Here is a 23,292-nt window from a genome sequence, read left to right as displayed (position 1 = left end):
GGCACCTTCCCCCCGGGGCTGACTCATTCCCAGCCGCCTCCACGGAAGACTCCGCGGCGGCCACACTTAGCTGGTCTGGGGAGGGCAGGGCCCGGCGCCGGCCCCGAGCTCTTGGCGGCCCCGGGACCCAGCGAGTGCACGCCTGCTCAACTTCCCCCCTGGTCACGCCCAGGACCGCCCCAGGAGTCTTCGCGCGCGCCTGCCGGCTTCCGAGAGGCCGGGTCCTGCGTGGCCGTGGCTCTGGGTAGGGTGGCGCACGCGCGCAAGCGCAGTCCGGGGCCGCGCGCCTCTTGCCCGCCCCGCCCTGCTGCAAGGCGGCCACAGTCCGACGAGGACAGGCCGCCCGCCTGGGGCCCTACTTCGAGGCAGAGCCCGACACAATTAGGGCGTCCGAGCCAGAGTCGTCTACGCGTTGGGAAGACGGTGCGGCCCAGCCGAGGGTGGAGACCGCACTGTGACGGGCTTCCGAGGTGGGAGTGGTGTGGCTCGAGGAAGGCGAGAGGAAGAGGAGCAGAAGGGGGCAGCAGCGGCCGCCGCTAACGGCCTCCCTGGGCGCTGACAGGCTGGGCGGGCGCCCGGCTGGCTCACGAGTTCGCGCTCGGCGCCCGGGCCCGGACTTTCGGCGCGCGTCGGAGAGCTGTGGTCACTGCGCAGAGAGAAAGGCCCGGTCCTCGCCTCCTAGGGATGTGAGTGGGAGCCGAACCCTCTCGGGAGGGCCGCGGAGAGCCCAGCCTGACAGACCCTCGGACCCGCGCGCACTCCGGGAGCTTCGCAGTCCTCGGCGGGCTGCAGGCGCCCGGTGGGAGCAGCCTCTGCGGGCTGGGCGCGCGTCCTTGTGGCCCGATCCTTGCAGCAGGTGGGTGTTACTGCTGCCTGGTCTCTCGGTCGGGGACACCAGTTGTCTGTCCACCCTCTTCGCACTTTCTGATCCTCTCTTTTCCCCTGCTAGTGACTATGAAGTTCTTAGCTAGAAAAGCTTCTTCTTTAAGGGGAAATCTACAAGGGCGTGTTTTGCTGTTGATATTTGCATCCAAGGGTACCTGATATCCACATCCGCAACCCCCCTCACCCCTCTTTAAAATTTTCTAGACATCTAAACAACCTAGAAAAGAGCATCTATTTTCCCTGGATTTCTGCGACAGTAACTACTGATTTTTTTTTTTTTTTTTTACAGGTTTCAGAAGCAGGCAAGGGAACAAGATGTGAACTGTTTCTCTTCTGCAGAAAAAGAGGCCCGTTTTCCCCTTGCCGCGACGGTAGGTCTGCGATCCTGACTGCTGTCCTTTATCTCTGCAGTGAATGCGTGGTGTTGCGGGCTGTGAGTGTGTGCGTAGGAAGGTCGGAAACGCGTGTAGACAGGGCTCACTGTTGCTACTCTGAAAAATGGCACTGAGGAATTTCTAATGTTGATCTAGGAAAGTAATTTGGCGTGTTTATCGTTGCTCTTGGGTCGTTTAAGAGACATTCATTGCTTCTCTGATGAGAAAATGTCAATTATGATTCTTTCTCCTACCCTTGCAGCCAGAGATTCTTAATATTTCAAAGAAGAACGTTTTCAAGTAATGAGAGATACCTATTGAGAAAACACGTTAGCTGTTCTTGCTGGGGTTTCTGCTACCACATTGAGTGCTTCCTGGATGGTTTTATCTGCTTAAGTTTGCTGTGTCGGTTGAATTTACCCAGTTTGCTTTCCGGTGGTTATTAATCTGTCAGGAGAAACTCTTTCTCTGAATGAAAGGATAGAAGTGGCTGTGTCATAGAGGGGAGGAGAAATGTGGAGAAGGAAACAAAGTGGGAATAAGAGATGACGATGGCTTTTGGTTTCATAATAGGTTTGTACAAGTGAGATTCTGTGCTACTGCAAATATTCTGATATAACACCCAGCACATTTGAAGATGAATAATCAACTTTTGGCTTCCTTTTCCCCACCCCCTACACCTTTTACCACTTCAAAAATCACTTGCTTGTATGTGCACATTCTGTTAGTGTGTAACATACCTGCAAACTGGATGTGTCTGGCACTTGCCTTAACAGTATATATATTTACCTGTACTGGAAAGCTGCAGTACTTGCTCCCTGGGTAAGCTCATTATGCTTGTTTTTGCTCTAACCGAATGTCCTGTATTTGGAGTTTATAGCATAAACTGTAGGGACCAGTTAAGGAATAGTTTTATTTTATTTTATTTTATTTTATATTTTTTTGTTTTTCAAAAATTATTTTATTTTATTTTATTTTATTTTTTTGAGAGGGCATCTCTCATATTTATTGATCAAATGGTTGTTAACAACAATAAAATTCTGTATAGGGGAGTCAATGCTCAATGCACAATCATTAATCCACCCCAAGCCTAATTCTCGTCAGTCTCCAATCTTCTGAAGCATAATGAACAAGTTCTTACATTGTGAACAAATTCTTACATAGTGAATAAGTTCTTACATGGTGAACAGTACAAGGGCAGTCATCACAGAAACTTTCGGTTTTGATCATGCATTATGAACTATAAACAATCAGGTCAAATATGAATATTCATTTGATTTTTATACTTGATTTATATGTGGATCCCACATTTCTCCCTTTATTATTATTATTTTTATTATTTTTAATAAAATGCTGAAGTGGTAGGTGGATGCAAGATAAAGGTAGAAAACATAGTTTAGTGTTGTAAGAGAGCAAATGTAGATGATCAGGTGTGTGCCTGTAGACTATGTGTTAATCCAAGCTAGACAGGGGCATTAAAACATCCACGGATGCAGAAGATTTCTCTCAAAACAGGGGGGGGTGAGGTTCTAAGCCTCACCACTGTTGATCCCCAATTTCTCACCTGATGGCCCCCCTGCGACTGTGCCTGTCTTAGGTTGTTCCTCCCTTGAGGAATCTTACCCGTCTCTGGCTTATTTTATTTTATTAACTGGTTTTTCCTAGTGATTTGAGACAGATGTCTCAGGTATGGAAGGGAACATGGTATCTTTTCTCTACTACACCTGGCTATTGCTAAAAGATGGATACTTTTGAGGTGGAATAGGTAAGAGCATGGACTCTGGAGTCAGATCTGGTTTGAGTTCTGTTGTTCCTGCCACTTAATAGTTGCATTATTTAAAATCTCTTTTAGTCTCACTTTTCTTGATTGCTATGAAGACTGAATAAGATTATGCATTTAGAGTAGTATATTCCTTGGCTACTATAAAAGTCTTGACTACCATCATGGCTGGGCAGGCAAAGGAGATTCAGAGAAGAGATTCAGAGAATGATTTGCCATTGACCATTGTTTGTTTCTCCTTAGTATAAGGAGAAAAAAGACTTTTAGGTCTTGAACTGATTAAGGGGTCTTTTAGCCTTTTTATCATCTTTATCATCTCCATGACTCTCTACTCCCACATTGTGCTACCTCTAGGAACTATTGTGCTGCCCCCCTGTGGTCAACTGTGCTAAGAGCTTTGTTTTGCTCCTCCCCTATTTCATTATTTTTCCCCCCTTTTTAGGCCCCTTCCCTTTGCTCCCAGTTTCCCAGAGTGTGTGCTGAGGTGTCCCAGGGCACCGGTGAACTCAGGCTTGAATTATTAGTTTGAGGTAGTTCACAATTTCAACCTTAAATTGACACATTATTTTCTATAATGTCATGTCTTTGCAAAGATGTATTTTTAAAGGTCGCTTTGATAAAAAGCAACTATGTGTGAAAATCAATGTGATACAGGAAATGAGAGTGTAATATCCAATTTGATTCTAAAGTTTGAGAAGTTGTACAGTGCCCAACAAGCACCAAGTTGTAAGGACATTGATATGTGATGTTGAATGATTTGAATCTATTTACTTTGGCCTAGAGTTGCTGTGAAAAAATTACTAAGGCTAAATAATTACTGTTTTTCACTAAGTAATAGTAATTATTCCTGAATAGAGAAAGTTTGGTAACTTCTGTCTTGGCCTTTGGTTGGCTTTTCTGAAATGGAAAAGTTGTATTTTTTGATGTTAGTCACTCATTGGTCCCCCACCCTACTAAAGTTATTACTATAAGTATTGATACAAAGCTAAAAGTTGATCAGTGGCTTAATGTATTTCCTCTCCTATTTAATATCTTTATAGATTCTGCCAGTTCTTTCATTTTCAAACTAATACCATTGCTTGTCATTCTACTCATTTCCTGCTTTTACTAGTACTGGTCATATACTAGTGTTTTTTATCATCTCCTTAAACTCAGCATGTACGAAATGAAAATTATCATTTTATATCCTTTTGTAGTTTCCTTCTCTCCTGGTCATATAGGCTTTAAATTAGGCATCATCTTTAGGCTGCCTTTCATTTACCTCCTATATTGACCCATTGAACATGTCCTGTCCATATTTCTTTTGCCCTCATACCTTCTCCAACTTTACCACCTGAATCTCAGGGCTTGTTTCCTCAGTTTAAAATATTAAAAGTCATATCAACCTCTCAGTATCCAGTATCTCTGACTTCTGTTTATCCTTGATAGAAGTGTCACTCTAATACTCCTTATGTAGCATTCTCATGCCCCCAAATGTTCAGTGGCTTCCCACTTTCCACCTTTTAAATATGACTTCCTATTCCTAGCTTGTGAGATACTCTGTCATCAGTCCCTGCCCTATTTATTGAGTCTTTTGTTTAAGGACCCTCAACATATTCTCTGCTGTAATCTTGCAAACTGCTTTCCACACTTTCTTATAACAGCTATACTTACTCCATCTTTTTATTTTCATGATTTCCACTCATCTTCTGGAAGCCCAATTGTCTGTCCTCTTGCACTTTTCACGAGGTGTGGAATAACTGAGCAGGGCCTCAGTTTCCTCATTGAAAAATGGAAATTGTGGTACATTTTCCATTGGATTGTAGTGAAAAGTAAATGAGTTAATATATGAAAATACTCAAGACGAGTGCTTGGCACATTAAGCATACCTTAACTTTTAGCTATTATTATTATTATTATTATTTATTACCTCTACTTTTATTACTACTTTGACTATATGCCCAGTTAAAATTCTTTCTCATTTGTGAGACTGTTTCTCAGTAAATATTGCTTGATTCCTGACTATACTTCTGTAGTTCTTTTAATCTTAGAATATCTTTGATAGTTCCTTTCCTGGCATTAGCAATATCTTTTCAAACTATTTGTGTATGCTTTGAGGAATAATAACTAGATTAAGAAAAACAGAGTGTTAACACATGGGGAGTATTTAGTAAGAGCTGTATTTTAAAATGGAATTTTAGACAGTCTCCAAACAAATATTTATTAATACCTACAATGTAAAAGGTACCTTGCTATGTCCAAAAGTGATGCAGAAAAATATAAAATAGATTCCTTACACTAAGGACTTAAAATGTAATTGGGGAGATAAGATAAATAATGAAAGCTATAGAATTTGAGACCACTTAGAGTTGAAATGAATAGAAAAGACTTTGGAGTGGAGGCAGGATCAAAAGTAGGCAGGTTTTGACTTTGCATAAGAGAAAGGAACTTGTAAAATAGGCAAATAAGAGTAATCTATGCATGACATGTTCAGAGGACAGTACATAAAACAACTTGACTGAAATGAAGGTTTGTGTGAGAGAAGAGTAAAGAAATTAGGTTGAAAAATGTAACTAGGAATTAAATTATGGATGCTTTTAAATCCTAGGATGAGAAGACTGTATTTTGCTCCATAAGTAAGAGAGACACTTTTGGGTTTTGGTTTGAGAAAGAGCTTGCCAAAAGAATTATTATAGGAAAATAAATGGCACCATTGGTAGGCATAGTGTGAACTGGCAGAAGAAGTGATAGAGCTGGGAAAATAATTTAGGCCTGAAGTAATAAGGATTTCAATTTAGGGGAAATAAGGCTGCACAAATATCACACAAGGCTTTATTATGTATTGGATAAGAAAGGAAGATGCAGGAGTAGGGAGGCAAAGTAGTAATGAAAGATGACTTTGAAGTTTTGATCCTCAATGACAGAGGAAATCAAGACTATTGGAACTTCAAGACATCTGAGAACATCTGAGCCAGTCTATATATTTTATGCATTAGGAACCTGAGACACAGAGAGATTTAAAAATGTGTCTAAAGTTACTCAGGTAGTTAGTGACAAAGAATGAACTAGAATTTTATTAATGGCAGTACTGGTAGAAATAGGTAAGAAGGTGTTAGCTGGTTGAGGAGATAACAGACAGCTGGACTTACGTTTTGGATATGTTAGGTTTGAGGTGACAGTGGGATAGTTAAATGAAAATGGACAGCTACACAGTAGGACAGATGATTAGAACTTGGTAGAGAAATTTAAGGCTGGAATTGTGGACTTAGGGTTGAGCCATGGGATTGCATGTAATTAGAGTGGATGGAAGAAGGGGAATGGGCAAAGGAGACAAAGAACAGTTAGTATAAGAGGCAAATGGCTGGGTAGGTTTAAAAGGTGGGAATGATTAACATGTCGATCATTGTTGATTATTGCCAAGAAATAAGAAGAATCAGAACTGGAAAAAGGCCTTCCAGTGTGTACTGGTGTTTTTCCCAATATGAGATCTAGAAGAGCAGAAGAAAGAAGGGAATTGCTTATAGTTGCCATGCAGAAATAACTAGTATTAACATTTTGTTCTCTGTAATATAATTGGGGGTGCTTACCTCTATTTTTCTAAATAACATTATTCCCCATCAGTAACACCTCTGTCTGTGTCCTTTCCTCCTTTACAATAAATGAACTGTTTGGCATCCCATCTAAGTCTTCTTCATCTACTTGTGTAAAGGAACCCATCCCCTTTTGCCTTCAAGTACCTTTCCTTTGTATTTTTCCCTTTTCTTCTTGCATTCGCAGTTTTTCCCTCTATGGGTCTGTCAGTGTGTATTCAGGTTGCTATTGCCCTGTGACATAACTACTACAAAACTTACTGATGTAAAATAACTACTTGATTAGTCTCACATATACTTCAGGTCAGTAATTCAGGTAGGGCACACCAAGGAGGTTTCTTCCTTTCTTTCTTTTTTTTAATTAAATTTTTTATTAAGGTATGATTGATATGCACTCTTATGAAGGTTTCACATGAAAAAAACAATGTGGTTACTACATTTACCCATATTATCAAGTCCCCACCCGTACCCCAATGCAGTCACTGTCCAGCAGTGCAGCAAGTAGCCAGAGATCCACTATGTCCCTTCTCTGTGATACACTCTTCTCCCCGTGATCCCCCACACTGTGTGTACTAAACATAATACCCCTCAGTCCCCTTCTCCCTCCCTCGCTACCCACCCTCCCACACCCCTCCCCTTTGGTAACCACTGGTTTCTTCTTGGAGTCTCTGAGTCTGCTGCCATTTTGTTCCTTTAGTTTTGCTTCATTGTTATACTCCATAAATGAGGGAAATGATTTGGCATTTGTCTTTCTCCGCCTGGCTTATTTCACTGAGCATAATGTCCTCCAGCTCCATCCATGTTGTTGCAAATGGTAGGATTTGTTTCTTTCTTATGGCTGAATAGTATTCCATTGTATATATGTACCACATCTTCTTTATCCATTCATCTACAGATGGACACTTAGGTTGCTTCCATATCTTGGCTATTGAAAAAAGTGCTGCGATGAACATAGGGGTGCATATGTCTTTTTGAATCTGAGAAGTTGTATTCTTTGGGTATATTCCAAGAAGTGAGATTCCGGTCAAATGGTATTTCTATTTTTAGTTTTTTGAGGAACCTCCATATTGCTTTTCACAATGGTTGAACTAGCTTACATTCCCACCAGCAGTGTAGGAGGGTTCCCCTTTCTCCGCATCCTCGCCAACATTTGTTCTTAGTCTTTTCGATGCTGGCCATCCTTACTGGTGTGAGGTGATATCTCTTCGTGGTTTTAATTTGCATTTCCCTGATGATTAGTGATGTGGAGCATCTTTTCATGTGTCTGTTGGCCATCTGAATTTCTTCTTTGGAGAACTGTCTCTTCATATCCTCTGCCCATTTGTTAATCGGGTTATTTGCTTTTTGGGTGTTGAGGTGTGTAAGTTCTTTATATATTTTGGATGTTAACCCCTTGTCAGATATGTTATTTACAAATATATTCTCTCATACTGTAGGATGCCTTTTTGTTTTGTTGATGATGTCCTTTGCCGTACAAAAACTTTTTAGTTTGATGTAGTCCCATGAGTTCATTTTTGCTTTTGTTTCCCTTTCTCGAGGAGATGCATTCATGAAGAAGTTGCTCATGCTTATATTCAGTAGATGTTTGCCTATGTTGTCTTCTAAGAGTTTTATGGTTTTATGACTTACATTCAAGTCTTTAATCCGTTTTGCATTTACTTTTGTGTATGGGGTTAAACAATAATCCAGTTTCATTCTCTTGTATGTAGCTGTCCACTTTTGCCAACACCAGCTGTTGAAGAGGCTGTCATTTCCCCATTGTATATCCATGGCTCCTTTATCGTATGTTAATTGACTGTATATGGTTGGGTTATATCAGGGGTCTCTAGTCTGTTCTATTGGTCTATGAGTCTGTTCTTGTGGCAGTACCAAATTGTCTTGATTACCTTGGCTTTGTAGTAGAGCTTGAAGTTGGGGAGCTTAATGCCCCCAACTTTATTCTTCCTTCTTAGAATTGCTTTGGCTTTTCAGGGTCTTTTGTGGTTCCATATGAATTTTAGAATGATTTTCTGTAGTTTGTTGAATAATGCTGTTGGTATTTTGATAGGGGTTGCATTGAATCTGTAGATTGCTTTAGGCAGGATAGCCATTTTGACAATATTAATTATTCCTATCCATGAGCATGGAATGTTTCCATTTATTGGTATTTTCTTTGATTTCTCTCATGAGTGTCTTGTAGTTTTCAGAGTATAGGTCTTTTACTTCCTTGGTTAGGTTTATTCCTAGGTATTTTATTCTTTTGTATGCAATTGTGAATGGAATTGTTTTCCTGATTTCTCTCTCTGCTAGTTCATTGTTAGCGTATAGGAATGCAACAGATTTCTGTGTATTAATTTTGTATCCTGCAACTTTGCTGAGTTCAGATATTAGATCTAGTAGTTTTGAAGTGGATTCTTTAGGGTTTTTTATGTACAATATCATGTAATCTGCAAACAGGGACAGTTTAACTTCCTCCTTGACAATCTGGATGCCTTTTATTTCTTTGTGTTGTCTGAATGCTGTGGTTAGGACCTCCAGTACTATGTTGAATAAAAGTGGAAGATGATGTTGATGGATGTTCGAATGTTGTACCATCCTTGCATCCCTGGCATAAGTCCAACTTGATTATGACGGATGATCTTTTTGATGTATTTTTGAATTAGGTTTGCTAATATTTTGTTGAGTAGTTTTGCATCTATGTTCATCAGGGATATCAGTCTGTAATACTCTTTTTTATTCTGTCTTTGCCTGGTTTTGGTATTAGAGTGATGCTGGCCTTATAGAATGAGTTTGGAAGTATTCCCTCCTTTTCTATTTTTTGGAAAAGTTTAAGGAGAATGGGTATTAAGTTTTCACAAAATGTTTGATAAAATTCAGCAGTGAAGCCATCTGGTCCAGGGGTTGTTCCTAGGTAGGTTTTTGATTACCAGTTCAATTTCATTGCTGGTAATTGGTCTGGTCAGATTTTCTGTTTCTTCCTTGGTCAGCCTTGGAAGGTTGTGTTTTTCTAGAAAGTTGTCGCTTTCTTCTAGGTTATCCAGTTTTTTATCATATAATTTTTCATAGTATTCTCTAATAATTCTTTGTATTTCTGTGGTGTCCTTAGTGATTTTTCCTTTCTCATTTCTGATTCTGTTTATGTGTGTAGACTCTCTTTGTTTCTTGATAACTCTGGCTAGGGTTTTATCTATTTTGTTTATTTTCTCAAAGAACCAGCTCTTGCTTTCATTGATTCTTATTATTGTTTTATTCTTCTCAATTTTATTTATTTCTGCTCTAATCTTTATTATGTCCCTCCTTCTACTGACTTTGGGCCTCATTTGTTCTTCTTTTTCTCGTTTCATTAATTGTGAGTTTAGACTGCTTATGTGGGATTGTTCTTCTTTCCTGAGGTAGGCCTGTATTGCAATATACTTTCCTCTTAGCACAGCCTTGGCTGCATCCCACAGATTTTGCGATGTTGAACTATTGTTGTCATTTGTCTCCATATATTGCTTGATCTCTGTTTATATTTGGTCATTGATCCATTGGTTATTTAGGAGCATGTTGTGAAGCCTCCATGTGTTTGTGGGATTTTTCATTTTCTTTGCATAATTTATTTCTAGTTTCATAGCTTTGTGATCTGAGAAACTGGTTGCTACAATTTCAATATTTTTGAATTTACTGAAGCTGTTTTTGTTACCTAGTATATGATATATTCTTGAAAATGTTCCATGTGCACTTGAGAAGAATGTGTATTCTGTTGCTTTTGGATGTAGAGTTCTGTAGATGTCTATTAGGTACAACTCTTCTATTGTGCTGTTCAGTGCCTCTGTCTCCTTACTTATCTTCTGTCTGGTTGATCTGTCCTTCAGAGTGAGTGGAGTGTTGAAGTCTCCTAGAATGAATGCATTGCATTCTATTTCCCCCTTTAATTCTGTTAGTATTTGTTTCACATATGTGGGTGCTCCTGTGTTGGGAGAATAGATATTTATAATGGTTATATCTTCTTGTTGGATTGACCCCTGTATCATTATGTAATGTCCTTCTTTGTCTATTGTTACTTTCTGTGTTTTGAAGTCTATTTTGTCTGATACAAGTATTGCAACTCCTGCCTTTTTCTCTCTGTTAGTTGCATGAAATATCTTTTTCCATCCCTTCACTTTTAGTCTGTGTTTATCTTCGGATTTAAAGTGAGTCTCTTGCAGGCAGCCTATAGATGGGTCTTGTTTTTTTATCCATTCAGTGACTCTATGTCTTTTGATTGGGGAATTCAGTCCATTTACATTTAGGGCGATTATTGATAGGTATGTACTTATTGCCACTGCAGGCTTTAGATCGTGTTTACCGAAGGTTCAAGGTTAATTTCCTTACTATCTAAGAGTTTAAGTTAACTCACTTAAGATGCTGTTACAAACACAGTCTAAAGGTTCTTTTCTTTTTCTCTGCCTTTTTCTTTCTCCTCCATTCTGTATATATTAGGTATCATATTGTGTATTCTTTGTTTATCCCTTGATTGACTTTGGGGATAGTTAATTTAATTTTTCATTTGCTTGTTAATTAGCTGTTCTACTTTCTTTACTGTGGTTTTACTACCTCTGGTGACAGCTGTTCAACCTTAGGAACACTTCCATCTATAGCAGTCCCTCCAAAATAGGCTGTAGAGATGGTTTGTGGGAGTTAAATTCTGTCAGCTTTTGCTTATCTGGAAATTGTTTTATCCCTCCTTCAAATTTAAATGATAATCTTGCCAGATAAAGTAATCTTGGTTCTAGGACCTTCTGCTTCATGGCATTGAATACATCATGCCACTCCCTTCTGGCCTGTAAGGTTTCTGCTGAGAAGTCTGATGTTAGCCTGACGGGCTTTCCTTTGTATGTGATCTTATTTCTGCCCATGGCTGCTTGTAACAGTCTGTCCTTATCCTTGATCTTTTCCATTTTAATTACTATGTGTCTTGGTGTTGTCTTCCTTGGGTCCCTTGTGTTGGGAGATCTGTGGATCTCCATGGCCTGAGAGACTATCTCCTTCCCCAGATTGAGGAAATTTTCAGCAACTACCTCCTCAAAGATACTTTCTATCCCTTTCTCTCTTCTTCTTCTGGTATCCCTATAATGCAAATATTGTTCTGTTTGGATTAGTCACACAGTTCTCTCAATATTCTTACATTCTTAGAGATCCTTTTTTCTCTCTGTGCCTCAGCTTCTTTGTATTCCTCTTCTCTAGTTTCTATTTCATTTATCGGCTCCTCCACCATATCCAATCTGCTTTTAATACCCTCCATTGTGCTCTTCAACAATTGGATCTCCGATCTTAATTCATTCCTGAGTTCTTGGATGTCTTTCTGTACCTCCATTAACATGTTGATGACTTTTATTATGAACTCCCTTTCAGGAAGAGTTGTGAGGTCCATATCATTTAAATCTTTCTTGGTAGTTGTATTAATAATTTTACTCTGGACCAGGTTTCTTTGGCGTTTCACATTTGTATATGGCACCCTCTAGTGTCCAGAAGCTCTATTTTGGAGCTGCTCAGCCGCTGAAGCAATGTCATGGGTTGCAGGGGAGCAGTACTGGTGCCTGGGGGGAGGAAAGAGCTGTTCACCGCCTCCTGGCTGCTGTGCCTGTCTCCACTGCCTGAACCAGTGGGCCAAGCACACAGATATAAGCTTTTGTCCCAGAGCAGCCAGATATGGATCGCTGCTTTCCACAAGTGGCCGGAATACCAGTGTCCCCAGGAACTCCACCTGTCCCAGCTATCCAATCCTGTAATCAGAAGAGTATGATGAAAGCACCATGAAATGTAGGTTTGTGCTCCCAGTGCACTCCGGAGCTAGGTATTCAGCAGTCCCAAGCCTTCCACTCCTTCCCTGCTCAGTTTCTCTTCCTCCTGCCAGTAAGCTGGGGTAGGGAAGGGCTCGGTTCCCGTTGAGCCACAGCTCTGGTACGTTACCCCATTTGGTGAGGTCTGCTCTTTTCTCCAGGTGTATACAGTCTGGTGCCATCCTCTTTCCTGTTGCTCTCTCAGGATTAGTTGCACCAACTATATTTTCTAATTGTATCCAGTTTTAGGAGGAAGCCTCTGTCTATCCTCTCATGCCACCATCTGTAATCCTCTGTCGCCCCTATCTCTGGTTGTTTTCAATACTCTCTTCTTGTCCTTGATCTTTGCCACTTTGATTATTGTATGTGTTGGTGTTGTCTTCCTAGGGTTCCTTATGTTGGGTGATCTCTCCACTTGCATGATCTGAGTGATTATGTCCTTCTCCAGATTGGGGAAGTTTTCAGCAATTAGTTCCTGAAAGAGACTTTCCTTCCCTTTGTCTCTCTCTTCTTCTTGTGCTACCCCTATAGTACTCATATTGTTCCATTTGGATTAGTCGCACAGCTCTCTGATTATTCTTTCATTCCTAGAGATCCTTTTATCTTTCTGTGCCTCAGCTTCTTATTTTTCTGTTCTCTAATTTCTATTTATTTATAGTTTCCTCTACCTCATCTAATCAACTCTTAAATCTCTCCATTGTATGTTTCATTGTAGATACTCTATTTTTCAAAGTTTTTATCTCTTTGTTGAAGTCCTCCCTGAGATCTTGAATATTTTTTTGTAGCTCCATTAACATGTTTATGACTTTAATTTTGAAATCTTTATCAAGAATATGGTGATTTCAGTTTCATTATACCCTCTTTCTGGCATTTTTTTCTTATAATTTTGTTCGGACCAAATTCTTAGCTGCTTCATTTTTTTACTGTTTCCTTTGGAATAATAAGTTTGTATTTGCATCGCCGTGTAATGCCCAGAAGCTCTACTCTCTGGAGCTGCCATGTGCTTGCAGCAATGGGAGGCAGGGGGGTCAAGGTAAGTGGAATTGGCACCTGCTGGGAGGAAAGAGCTTACCTGGGAAGGTTTCCTGCCTTCCTAGCTATAATGTGTGAGTCCCCTGCCAGGTGCAGTGTGCTGTACACCCAGGGAGTAGCCTCTTTGCTATACCCCTTTAGCTGCCATGGTGGGACCAACCCTCCAGCTTGCCTGGTGCCATGGCAAGGGTGGCAGGTGAATGGGACCAGTATCTGTTTGGAGTAGGGACTGAAAGACTGCTTACTTCAGTCAGGATGCCTCAGGACTGCATTGCCAACCAGCAGAATGGAGCGTCTGAAGCTCCTGAGTTCCCAACCTGCTGGGCTGCGTGTGCTGGGAAGGTTTGTCTGCCTGCCTTTTCTCCTGAGCAGTGAGCTCTGTGTAATATTTGCCTCTTTAGTGCCCTCTTGCTGCTCAAAAGTCCATCAAACCACCGCCTTTCTTTTGTGGTGGGGATTTTGTGGGTGAGTGTGGCCAGCTGTCATACCTGTTTTTCACAGGGTGCTGGAATCTCAGTCTCTCCAAGTATTTCCCCCGTCTTTGTTTTCCAAACCCACAAATCCCCAGAGCACTATGTAATGTGGGTTTGTGCTCCCAGAACAGATCTCCAGAACTGGGTGTTCAGCAGTTCTGGGCTTCTACTCTCTCCTTGCTCTGTTTCTCTTCCACCTGTGGGCTGGAGTCATGGGAGGGCTTGGGTCCTACCAGATTGTGGCTTTGCCACTTTACCTTCTTCAGTGTGGTCTTCCCTTCTTTGCCACATGTAGTAGTCTGTTCTTCAGTCTTCAGGTTGCTTTTTTCAGGATTAGTTGTATTTGCTGTATTTTCATGTTTTATGTGGTTTTGGGAGGAGGCTTCTACCTCAGTTATCACACTGCCATCTTTTTTTCCTTCCTAGCTGTCCTTCTTGCTTTCACCTCTCAGCCTCCAAGCATTTGCATTTGTATGTTAAGATTAACATTTACATTCTGTTTAGTAACCATAATTAACACTTCACTGGTATGTAGGTGATTTTAAATTTGCAAGACTACAAGTGCTTATATTAATTACATTGAACATTGTTACAAGGCCCAGTGTGATATAATTTCATCCCCTTTCTTGTTAAATTTTCATCCATTGGAATTGCCTTTTCTTTCTTTCAGTGTTTTCCTTTATCATATCCTTGTGCCATGTTGTTTTGTTTCATAGCAAGCTGTATAACACCCACTTTTTTCTGAAGTCTTTCTTCTAGAGTCCCTCTGCTCCTGTGTGCACTAAGTATGCTTCAGGCCTGCTACTCAGCTATCATCATATGACTTGACTTTACTGCTTTCCAGTGTTGTATCTGAAATCATCTTTTTTGATTTACTCCTTTTGTTTGGTATGTTATATCTTAAGAAAGTAACTTCCTAAATGCTATTTTTGAAGTAAACTTTGAATATTCAAATGCTTGAAAATATCTTTATTCTTCAGGGTAATAATTCTTAGAAAACCATGAATATGGTTAGCAAATTCAAAATATTGATACAAAATGGAAGCTAAAAGCCATCCTTATCCTTCATGTCCTTTCCCTACAGATAGTTGTATACTAACTTAATTCCCAAGTTCAGTGGACTTTTTTCCCCTCTGTTTCTATCCTGTTTAACCTCTTAATTGTATTTGAGAAGTCTTCTCATGAAACTCTTCTTTCTTTCTTTTTAAGGGAACCTAATTTTTATTAAAATACATATATAGCAAAGTGCACTACTCAGGTGTATACATATATTGCACAGTGAATTTTCACAAAGTAAATACTTCTGGTTTTTCTCCTACTTTTCTGGTCATTTCAATTTGTTTCCAAGAATCTCTTATGTTCCTCTATGTCATTCCATCTCAGATAATTCTAACTATTCTTTAAATGTGACCTCAAAGATTTGGTCCCTGACCCTCTACTCTTTTTACCTTATATACCTTATATCTAGATATCATGTATGTCTCTATGCCTAATAACTCCAAAGTCTGTACCAAAAACACATAATGTTCCTCTTAACCTTCATAAATCTAGTTGCCTGTTGTATATCTCAATCTGGATGTATCATAGGTAACGCAGCATTAAGTACCAAACTGAATTCATCCTTCCTCAAAACTCTTCTTCCATATATCCTACTCTATGATTTATAGTACTGGACACCCAGCCTCTTAAACCACAATCAAGAAATCATTCTCAATTCACATGTCAAACTGATTATTATGAAGCTTCTTTTTAATTATCTTATAGGTGCTTCATATTCCAATATCTAAAATCCATCTTTCTTTTCAAACTATTCTTTTTTTCCTTCTCTCTTGGTACTTAGCACTGCTTTCTATATTCATAGTCTGTCAGAAATCTCAGATTCAGATAGAGTCCTTTCCTTTCCCTCATGTCCAAACTGGTGATCAAGGTAGATTTATACAGTACATAGCCCTGTCATTTCACTTTGTATATTCTATCAGTTTCTGCAACACTTTATGTATTACAAGCACATATTATTTCCCTTATACTCCAGATGAAGAGCTTTTGAGGCAAAGGTTTGTATCTTTGGAAAATGTTGAATGAGTAAATGAATATGAGATAAATTGAAACAAAGGCAGATGATGTAATGATATACAAACAGAAAAGTGATGAAATACATTTAGACTGGAAAATTTATGTGAAACAGTTTTAAAATTTTCTTAAACTAACAAATGTGGCATATCTGTTTTATCTAGGTCTTGGCTGAGTTACTCCTAAAATCTCTCTCTAAAGAGTGGGGAAAGTATAAGTAAACATGGTATAATGACATTTTTTCTTGTTTTATCAAGAATTTATAAAGCAGCAATTTATGTTTTACTGTGTTACCAGGAAATTTCTATGACAGTCACAGATTATTGTGGTATACTTTCCAAAATAGGCTCTATTCTGTTAGCATTAGTTTTAAGTGATTTTTTCTGCTCTTAGTTTTTTGCAAATAATATAGAATAATGGAAACCATTATATACTTAAAGGAAATACAGCTAAATTATAACAAATCAATTAGAAAATAGTCCAAATATTAAAAGTTAATACAAACATATTTTCAGAATGTATACCAAAATTGTCTTAAGGTTAGCCCAAAGTTAATTAAGGAAGTAATTTTTGATAGTACATCAAAGAAAATTTCTACTTAACGGAAGAGGTGTTAAACAGGGAAATATTGCTGATAACAGAAAAACAGGGTTTTAAGAAATAGATCCTTTTATTTTAGATGAAGTATATAGTAAATCCAATTGCCTTAACTGTCAAATAACTTAAAAGTAGGTGAGGCTAAAAAATAGTTGATACCTCTTGCAGTTCCCTTTCTAGCTGTCATTCCTCAGTTGTTAGCTTAGCCTGTGAGGAATGTAGGGATACGGAAGGATAGGTACATTAACTCTGCATTCCTCTAATGCTCTCATTGTCTCAGCCAATGCTTCTTGGTTATTACATTAGAAATTACATTTGATAAAAAATGAGAACTTTTAAAAAATAACGGTTGCTAGGAAGGAGATCCACATTCTTATTCACCGCTAATTTCTGTTGAAGACATTATGTTCCCATTACCATTGACAAGAAGCTCCAATTGGACACTCTGCCCTTGTGCAATTCATGTTAAGTAACTTTTCTTGGCTGTCCCCCTACTTGGATGTTTGATTATAGTTTAGGGAGGTATTGCATTAGATATAATTGGTCAAATGTGAATTTAAAAAGTATGTCTGCATAAATATCTGGTTGAAACCAACAAACCTAATGTAGATATGAGAAGAGGAAAAGCAACAGAAGTTTGTTTTGGTGCTAACAGGTATCTGGGGGAATTGTTTAACATTTCTCCTGTGTTTCTACTAAGAATAGGCATACTTTTTAAACAGCAGTTTTATTGAAGAATAATTCATATACTGTTCAACCTACCCCTAATCATACATTTTTGTTTTAAATTGAAGAAGCAAAACTAGAATCTATATAATGTGAATAGTGAGAAATTAAGTTTAGATATTTCTCCCAACAACTTTAACAATAAATTTTGTACTTTTCTCAAACCATTCTCAAAGAACTTTTTAGGTTTGTTAGATGAGGATGAGGGATTATGGAAATATCAACTGTCTGCTAGAATGGTGTTATGGACAAAGGAACAGAAGGGAAAGGTTTTCCATGTTATAGAATTTTCCATTCATAACGGCTTTCCTCACTTTTTCGTGTGATTTTGAACTTGTTTTTGTGATTTAAGAAACCATCTGAGGCAAGGGAAACAAAGCAAAAAAGAACAAGTGGGACTACATCAAACTAAAAAGCTTCTGTACAGCAGAGGATGCCATTAACAGAACAAAAATGCATCCTACAGTATGGAAGAATATATTCATAAATGAGATATCTGATAAGGGGTCAACATCCAAAATATACAAAGAGCTCACGTGCTTCAACAACCAAAAAGCAAATAACCTGATTAAAAAATGGGCAGAGTATCTGAACAGATGCTTCTCCAAAGAAGAAATTTAGATGGCCAACAGGCACATGAAAACATGCTCAACATCGCTAATCATCAGAGAATGCAAATTAAAACCACAATGAGATACCACTTCACAAGAGTTAGGATGGCCAACATCCAAAAGACACTAGCAAATTCTGGCCAGGATGTGGAGAAAGGGGAACCCTCCTACACTGCTGGTGGGAATGTAAATTAGTTCAAACATTTTGGAAAACAGTATGGAGTTTCCTCCAAAAACTAAAAATAGAAATACCATTTGACCCAGGAATTCCACTCCTAGGAATTTACCCAAAGAAAACAGGATCATGAATTCAAAAAGACATATGCACCCCTTTGTTTATCGCCACACTGTTTACAATAGCCAAGATATGGAAGCAGATTAAGTGTCCATCAGTAGATGAATGGATAAAGAAGGTATTCCATACACAATGGAATATTATTCAGCCTTAAGAAGAAAACAAATCCTACGATTTGTAACAACATGGATGGAGCTAGAGGGTATTATGCTCAGTGAAATAAGCCAGGTGGAGAAAGGCAAGTACCAAATGATTTCACTCCTCTGTGGAGTATAACAACAAAGCAAAAATTGAAGGAACAAAACAGCAGCAGACTCTCAGAACCCAAGAATGGACTAATGGTAACCAAAGGGAAAGGGACTGGGGAGGGTGGTTGGAAGAGAGGAATATGGGAAATAAGGGGCATTATGATTAGCACACATAATATAGGGGGTGCACGGGGAAGGCAGTATAGCACAGAGAAGACAAGTAATGACTCTATAGCATCTTACTATGCTGATGGACAGTGACTGTATTTGGGGTATGTGGTGGGGACTTGATAATGGGGGGAATGTAGTAACCACAGTGTTGCTCATGTGAAACCTGAGCATAAGATTGTATATCAAGGATACCTTAATAAAAAAAAATAAAGTAAGGATTTTGATTTCAAAAAAAAAAAAACCCACGTGAGATTCAATAGGGTTTCACAGTGAGAGTCTATTTCTATGCTGTGCTTGAGAATTTTTTTTGCCTCCTTTACTAAAATTAGTAATCAGACGTCAGGATTGAAATTGGTTAAGAATTCCTTTTTAGTTTCTTTTCAAACATAAATGTGCTTTTGTAGGAAATCCTTTTTCTTAAAACCTGTATGGGCTTGAAGATAACATCATCTTGTCTGGGTGTGCAGATAGCAGTACTTATAATAAAGGCAGGATAGGGAGACCTGGAATGGCAGCAGTTCAAATAAAGATTTTTTAATTTACTTGAATGTTTTAGGTTGCATGAAGAGTTCAAATCTGAAGAAGTGACAGTTTGGATTTGGCTTCGTTGCATATAGCCGAAAAAACAGATAATAGTGGATTTTTGTTTCTCTCAAGTAGAAGACGTTTGAAAGTAGATTATGCTGGACTTGGTGGTTCCATGATACTTTTTCTTCTACCTTTGCATTGACTTCCATCCTCAGAATCACCTTGTGGTTGCAAGAGGGCCTTTATAACTCCAGTCATTGTGTTTTCATTCTATGTAGCCTAAAGGAGGAATGGGTAAGGGAAAAAAGTATGTGCTTCATAGCTAAATCAGCAGACTGGAATTGTTGTGTGATTGTAAGGATGTATATATTACTTTGTAAGAAACTGCTGAATAGTTTTACAATATGGCCGTTCAGTTTTACATTCCCACCAGCTATGAGAGTTCCAACTGCTGTACAACTTTACTGACATTTGGTGTCACCAGTCTTCTGACATTTTTTTTGCCATTTTAATGGGTATGTATGGTTTTAATTTGTATTTTCCCAATGATTAGTGATATTTAGCAGTTCTTCATGTGCTTTAGGGCAATTTTTTTATCATCTTTTGTTGAGTTTGTTCAAATGTTTTGACTTTTCTGTTTTGGATTGTTGAATTATAGGAGTTTCTTCTGTATTCTAATAAAAAATCCTTTAACAGGTATATGTATTGCATATATTTCTCCCAGTCTTGCCTATGCATTTTCTAAACATAGTCTTTTGATGAACAGAAGTTTTAAATTTTGGTAACATCTAATTTATTACTGTTTTTTTCTATTATAGCTGACACTTTGTGTCTTGTATAAGGAATCATTATTACTCTAAAGTGGTCAGTTGAACATTTATGTATGGTTCTATTTCTGGAGTGTCCATCAATAGATGAAGGGAAAAGATGTGGCACATATATATATATATATACACACACACACACACACGTAAATATTTTTACATGTATAGTGGAATATTACTCAGCCATAAAAGAATGTAATCTTGCTATTTGTGAAAACATGGATGGACCTAGAGGGTATTATATTACATGAAATGTCAGACAGAAAAAGACTAAACCATATTTCACTTATATGTGGAATCTAAAGAACAAACAAAACAAAACAGAAACAGACTCATAGATACTGGAAAAAAACTGTTGGTTACCAGAGGCAGGGAGGAGTTTGTGGTCAGGTGAAATAGATGAAGGGAATTGAGAGATATAATCTGCCAGTTATAAAATAAATAAGCCATAGAGTTGTAATATACAGTATTAGGGATATATCCAATATATGGTAGTAACTTTGTATGGTAGCAGATGGTAACTAGACTTACTGTGGGGAGCATTTGGTACTATATGAAAACGTTGAACTACTATGATATACACCTGAAACAAAGAGGCTATTTTATATCAATTATACTTCAGTTTTAAAAAATTAAGTTCTTGGAATTCAATGAAATTGTTAGAAGTTAATATTAACAGGATATCTAGAAAATCTCCTAATACTGTAAAACTGACATATTTCTAAATAACCGTGGTTCAAAGAAGAAATCAAAAGGGAAATTGGAAATTATTTTGATCTGAATAACAATAAGAATAAAATTTTTTAGATACATATAACACAGTTTTAGAGGGAAATGGTATAGCTTAAAATTTTAATGTTAGGAAAGAAGAAAAATCTGAAATCAAATATTTAAGCTTCCTGGGTAGCTAGAAAAAGAAACCAGAGAAATAATAAAGGAAACAGTGAAGGGTAGAAAACAACAGGAAAGCAAATCAATATAAACAAAAGTCAGTTTTTAGAAAAAAATTCATAAAATTTATAAACTTATAACTAGAACGATCAATTTTGAAAGAGAGAAAAACTATCACTAGCAGGAGTGAAAACAGAACATCATACATCTTATAGACAATTTGATTATGATTTGAGTAGATATGGATTTATACTGATTAAGTGTAGATGAACTTTTTGGATTAGTGGTGTTTTTAAACAAATTTAGAAGAAAATTAGCAAATTTTTTACTTGTGTTGGACTGCTTGATATTGTAGAGTTCACATATGACTTCTATAACTTTCTGTGTTACGTGAATCTTTTCCTATGGCTTTTTTTTTACACGTGTATCATAGTAAACAAAGTCTCTAAAGAAATTCCAACATTTTGGTCTATTACAGGTCCATTTCTACTATATACTTTATGTCTTCACTCTATATCATATTTTTCTTTATTTGAAGTAAGTTTCAACTGACCATTGTCTATTATGGGTGCTTTCTTGTATAAACTGGATAGTGTGGATTTTGATCTTTCTCTGAAGTATGTTTTTTTTTTTTTTACAACTGACAGTTAAAATACTGGCTGATTGCCTTGTCCTGTGGAGGCTTAGTTCGAGGCTTTGTTAGGACAGGTCCATTTCAGTTTTTCCCTTGATCCTAATATGTGGTCCTTATTTCTCAATTGTGATCTTTTTTTGAGCTTCAATGGAAAACTTGAGATATTTATCAGATATCTCTAACTCTAAACTGAGACTCTTCAGGATCATATGGCTATGCAAATCTTTTCCCAGATCTTTCAGGTTTTCAGTTATTGCCTCTCCCTGGGCTTGGATTTTTATCCTATGCATAGGAGTTCAGAGGTCAGCCCCTTATAACTCTCTTTTTCTGGAATTTCTGCCTTCAATTTCTACATCTTGGAGCAGCTCCAGAGTTTGTTTATCGGTTCTTCCACCTAGTAAAACTGCAGCTTTGTGCATGAGCTCTATCCTCTTTTCTCCAGTCCCTAACTTGGTGTTATACATTCTGTGCAATTCTTTCCAAGTAAAAGATGGATAAATGTGGACTTCATCCAGAGTGTTTCCCTTCTGTCAAGGTTCAGATCTCTAATTGTTGTCTGCTTTTATTTACTTGCCAGTGTCTTCAAACAGTATTTTTTAAGATATTTTTTTCTAGAGTTTATAATTGTTATCAGCAGGATTATTAGTTTGGTATAAGCTACTCTCTCCTATTGGAAGTCCGTATTTTAAAATTTATTTTAAAGTTATTATTGTTTTCCATTTCACTGGTGTTTGTGGCAAAATGGGAATGCTCATGATTATTCCAAACTTGTCATTAAGGGAATCAACACAGTCCTGGACTTGAGACTCTGTTCTTGAGTTTTCCACACAAATTCTTATAATTATGCTGTGTATCTTGGAGTAGTACCAAAGTTACATGAATATTAAAGGTAAAACATAACATTTATTCTCTTGGCTACTTCTTGAGGCCTCTTCACTGCCATGTGGGGCATTTCAGTGGCAAAGTTGAAAAGCACTGTCCTATGTGAACCTGACAATCCAGCCAAATTTGCCTCTATTTTGTTCCAGGAACATGCTGTATGCATTCTTCTTTCCATGTTTTTCATGACTTTCTCCTATCAATAATATCCCAGTTTGCATACTTGCCTAATTCTGTTTTTCTCTTAATGCCCAGCCCATGTTATAATTATTCTGTGAAAATTCTAAAACCTTTCTTTGTTTTTAATAATCATGGTCATTCTCTGCTTGTCAATTTTGTAACACTTGAATTATTCTATTTGGTATTTATATTGTGCATAAATTATCTGGAAATCATAACTTTTTATGATTTGAGATGAACATTTGAGAGTAATTTTATTTTACAAGTGAGGAAGGTGAGATTCATTGTCATATAGTATCTTACAGTAAGAAAGGATTAGAAGTTACTTTGAGGTCTCTTAGTTCCCAGTTTAGTAATTTTTCCACTCAATCACATTACTTTCTCATGGGTATTTACCAATAATAAAAATTGCATTTCAGGTGTTATATAGTGTAGAGTAAATTTTGAAAATACGAACTTTCAAAATTTAGTATTTGAGGCATGTTGTTTTTCAGTGTACGTGAACCACAGGTTGATTAAATTTCAGTACAACTGTTATTTACCTTTCATTTATTCAACAGACTTATTAACCAACACAGGTTGATTAAACTTCATTATAACCTTTATTTATTCTTCATTTATTCAACAACTTTCATTTGTCAGGCACAGTATTAGGCACTAGGAATGCAGAAGTGGGTAAGACATGCAAGTTGCACCTCCAGGAAATTTTCATTCTAGTGGTGCATACCAATTGAAAAGTAAAAGA

General features: G+C 37.9%; 1 protein-coding gene across 1 annotated transcript in view; it reads left to right on the top strand.

Annotated features, from left to right (window-relative positions):
- The first annotated feature begins 285 nt into the window (after positions 1–285).
- The window catches only part of JAK2 (Janus kinase 2), a 146,904-nt gene continuing 123,897 nt past the window's right edge, over positions 286–23,292 (top strand). Inside the window, exons 1-2 of the mRNA XM_037019023.2 lie at positions 286–856; positions 1,175–1,256. The gene's annotated coding sequence lies outside the window, so the exon portion shown is untranslated. The remainder of the gene's footprint in view (positions 857–1,174; positions 1,257–23,292) is intronic.

Source organism: Manis javanica, chromosome 2 (genome assembly GCF_040802235.1).
Source record: "Manis javanica isolate MJ-LG chromosome 2, MJ_LKY, whole genome shotgun sequence".
Lineage (NCBI taxonomy): Eukaryota > Metazoa > Chordata > Mammalia > Pholidota > Manidae > Manis > Manis javanica.
This window is presented reverse-complemented; position numbering and strand designations above follow the sequence as displayed.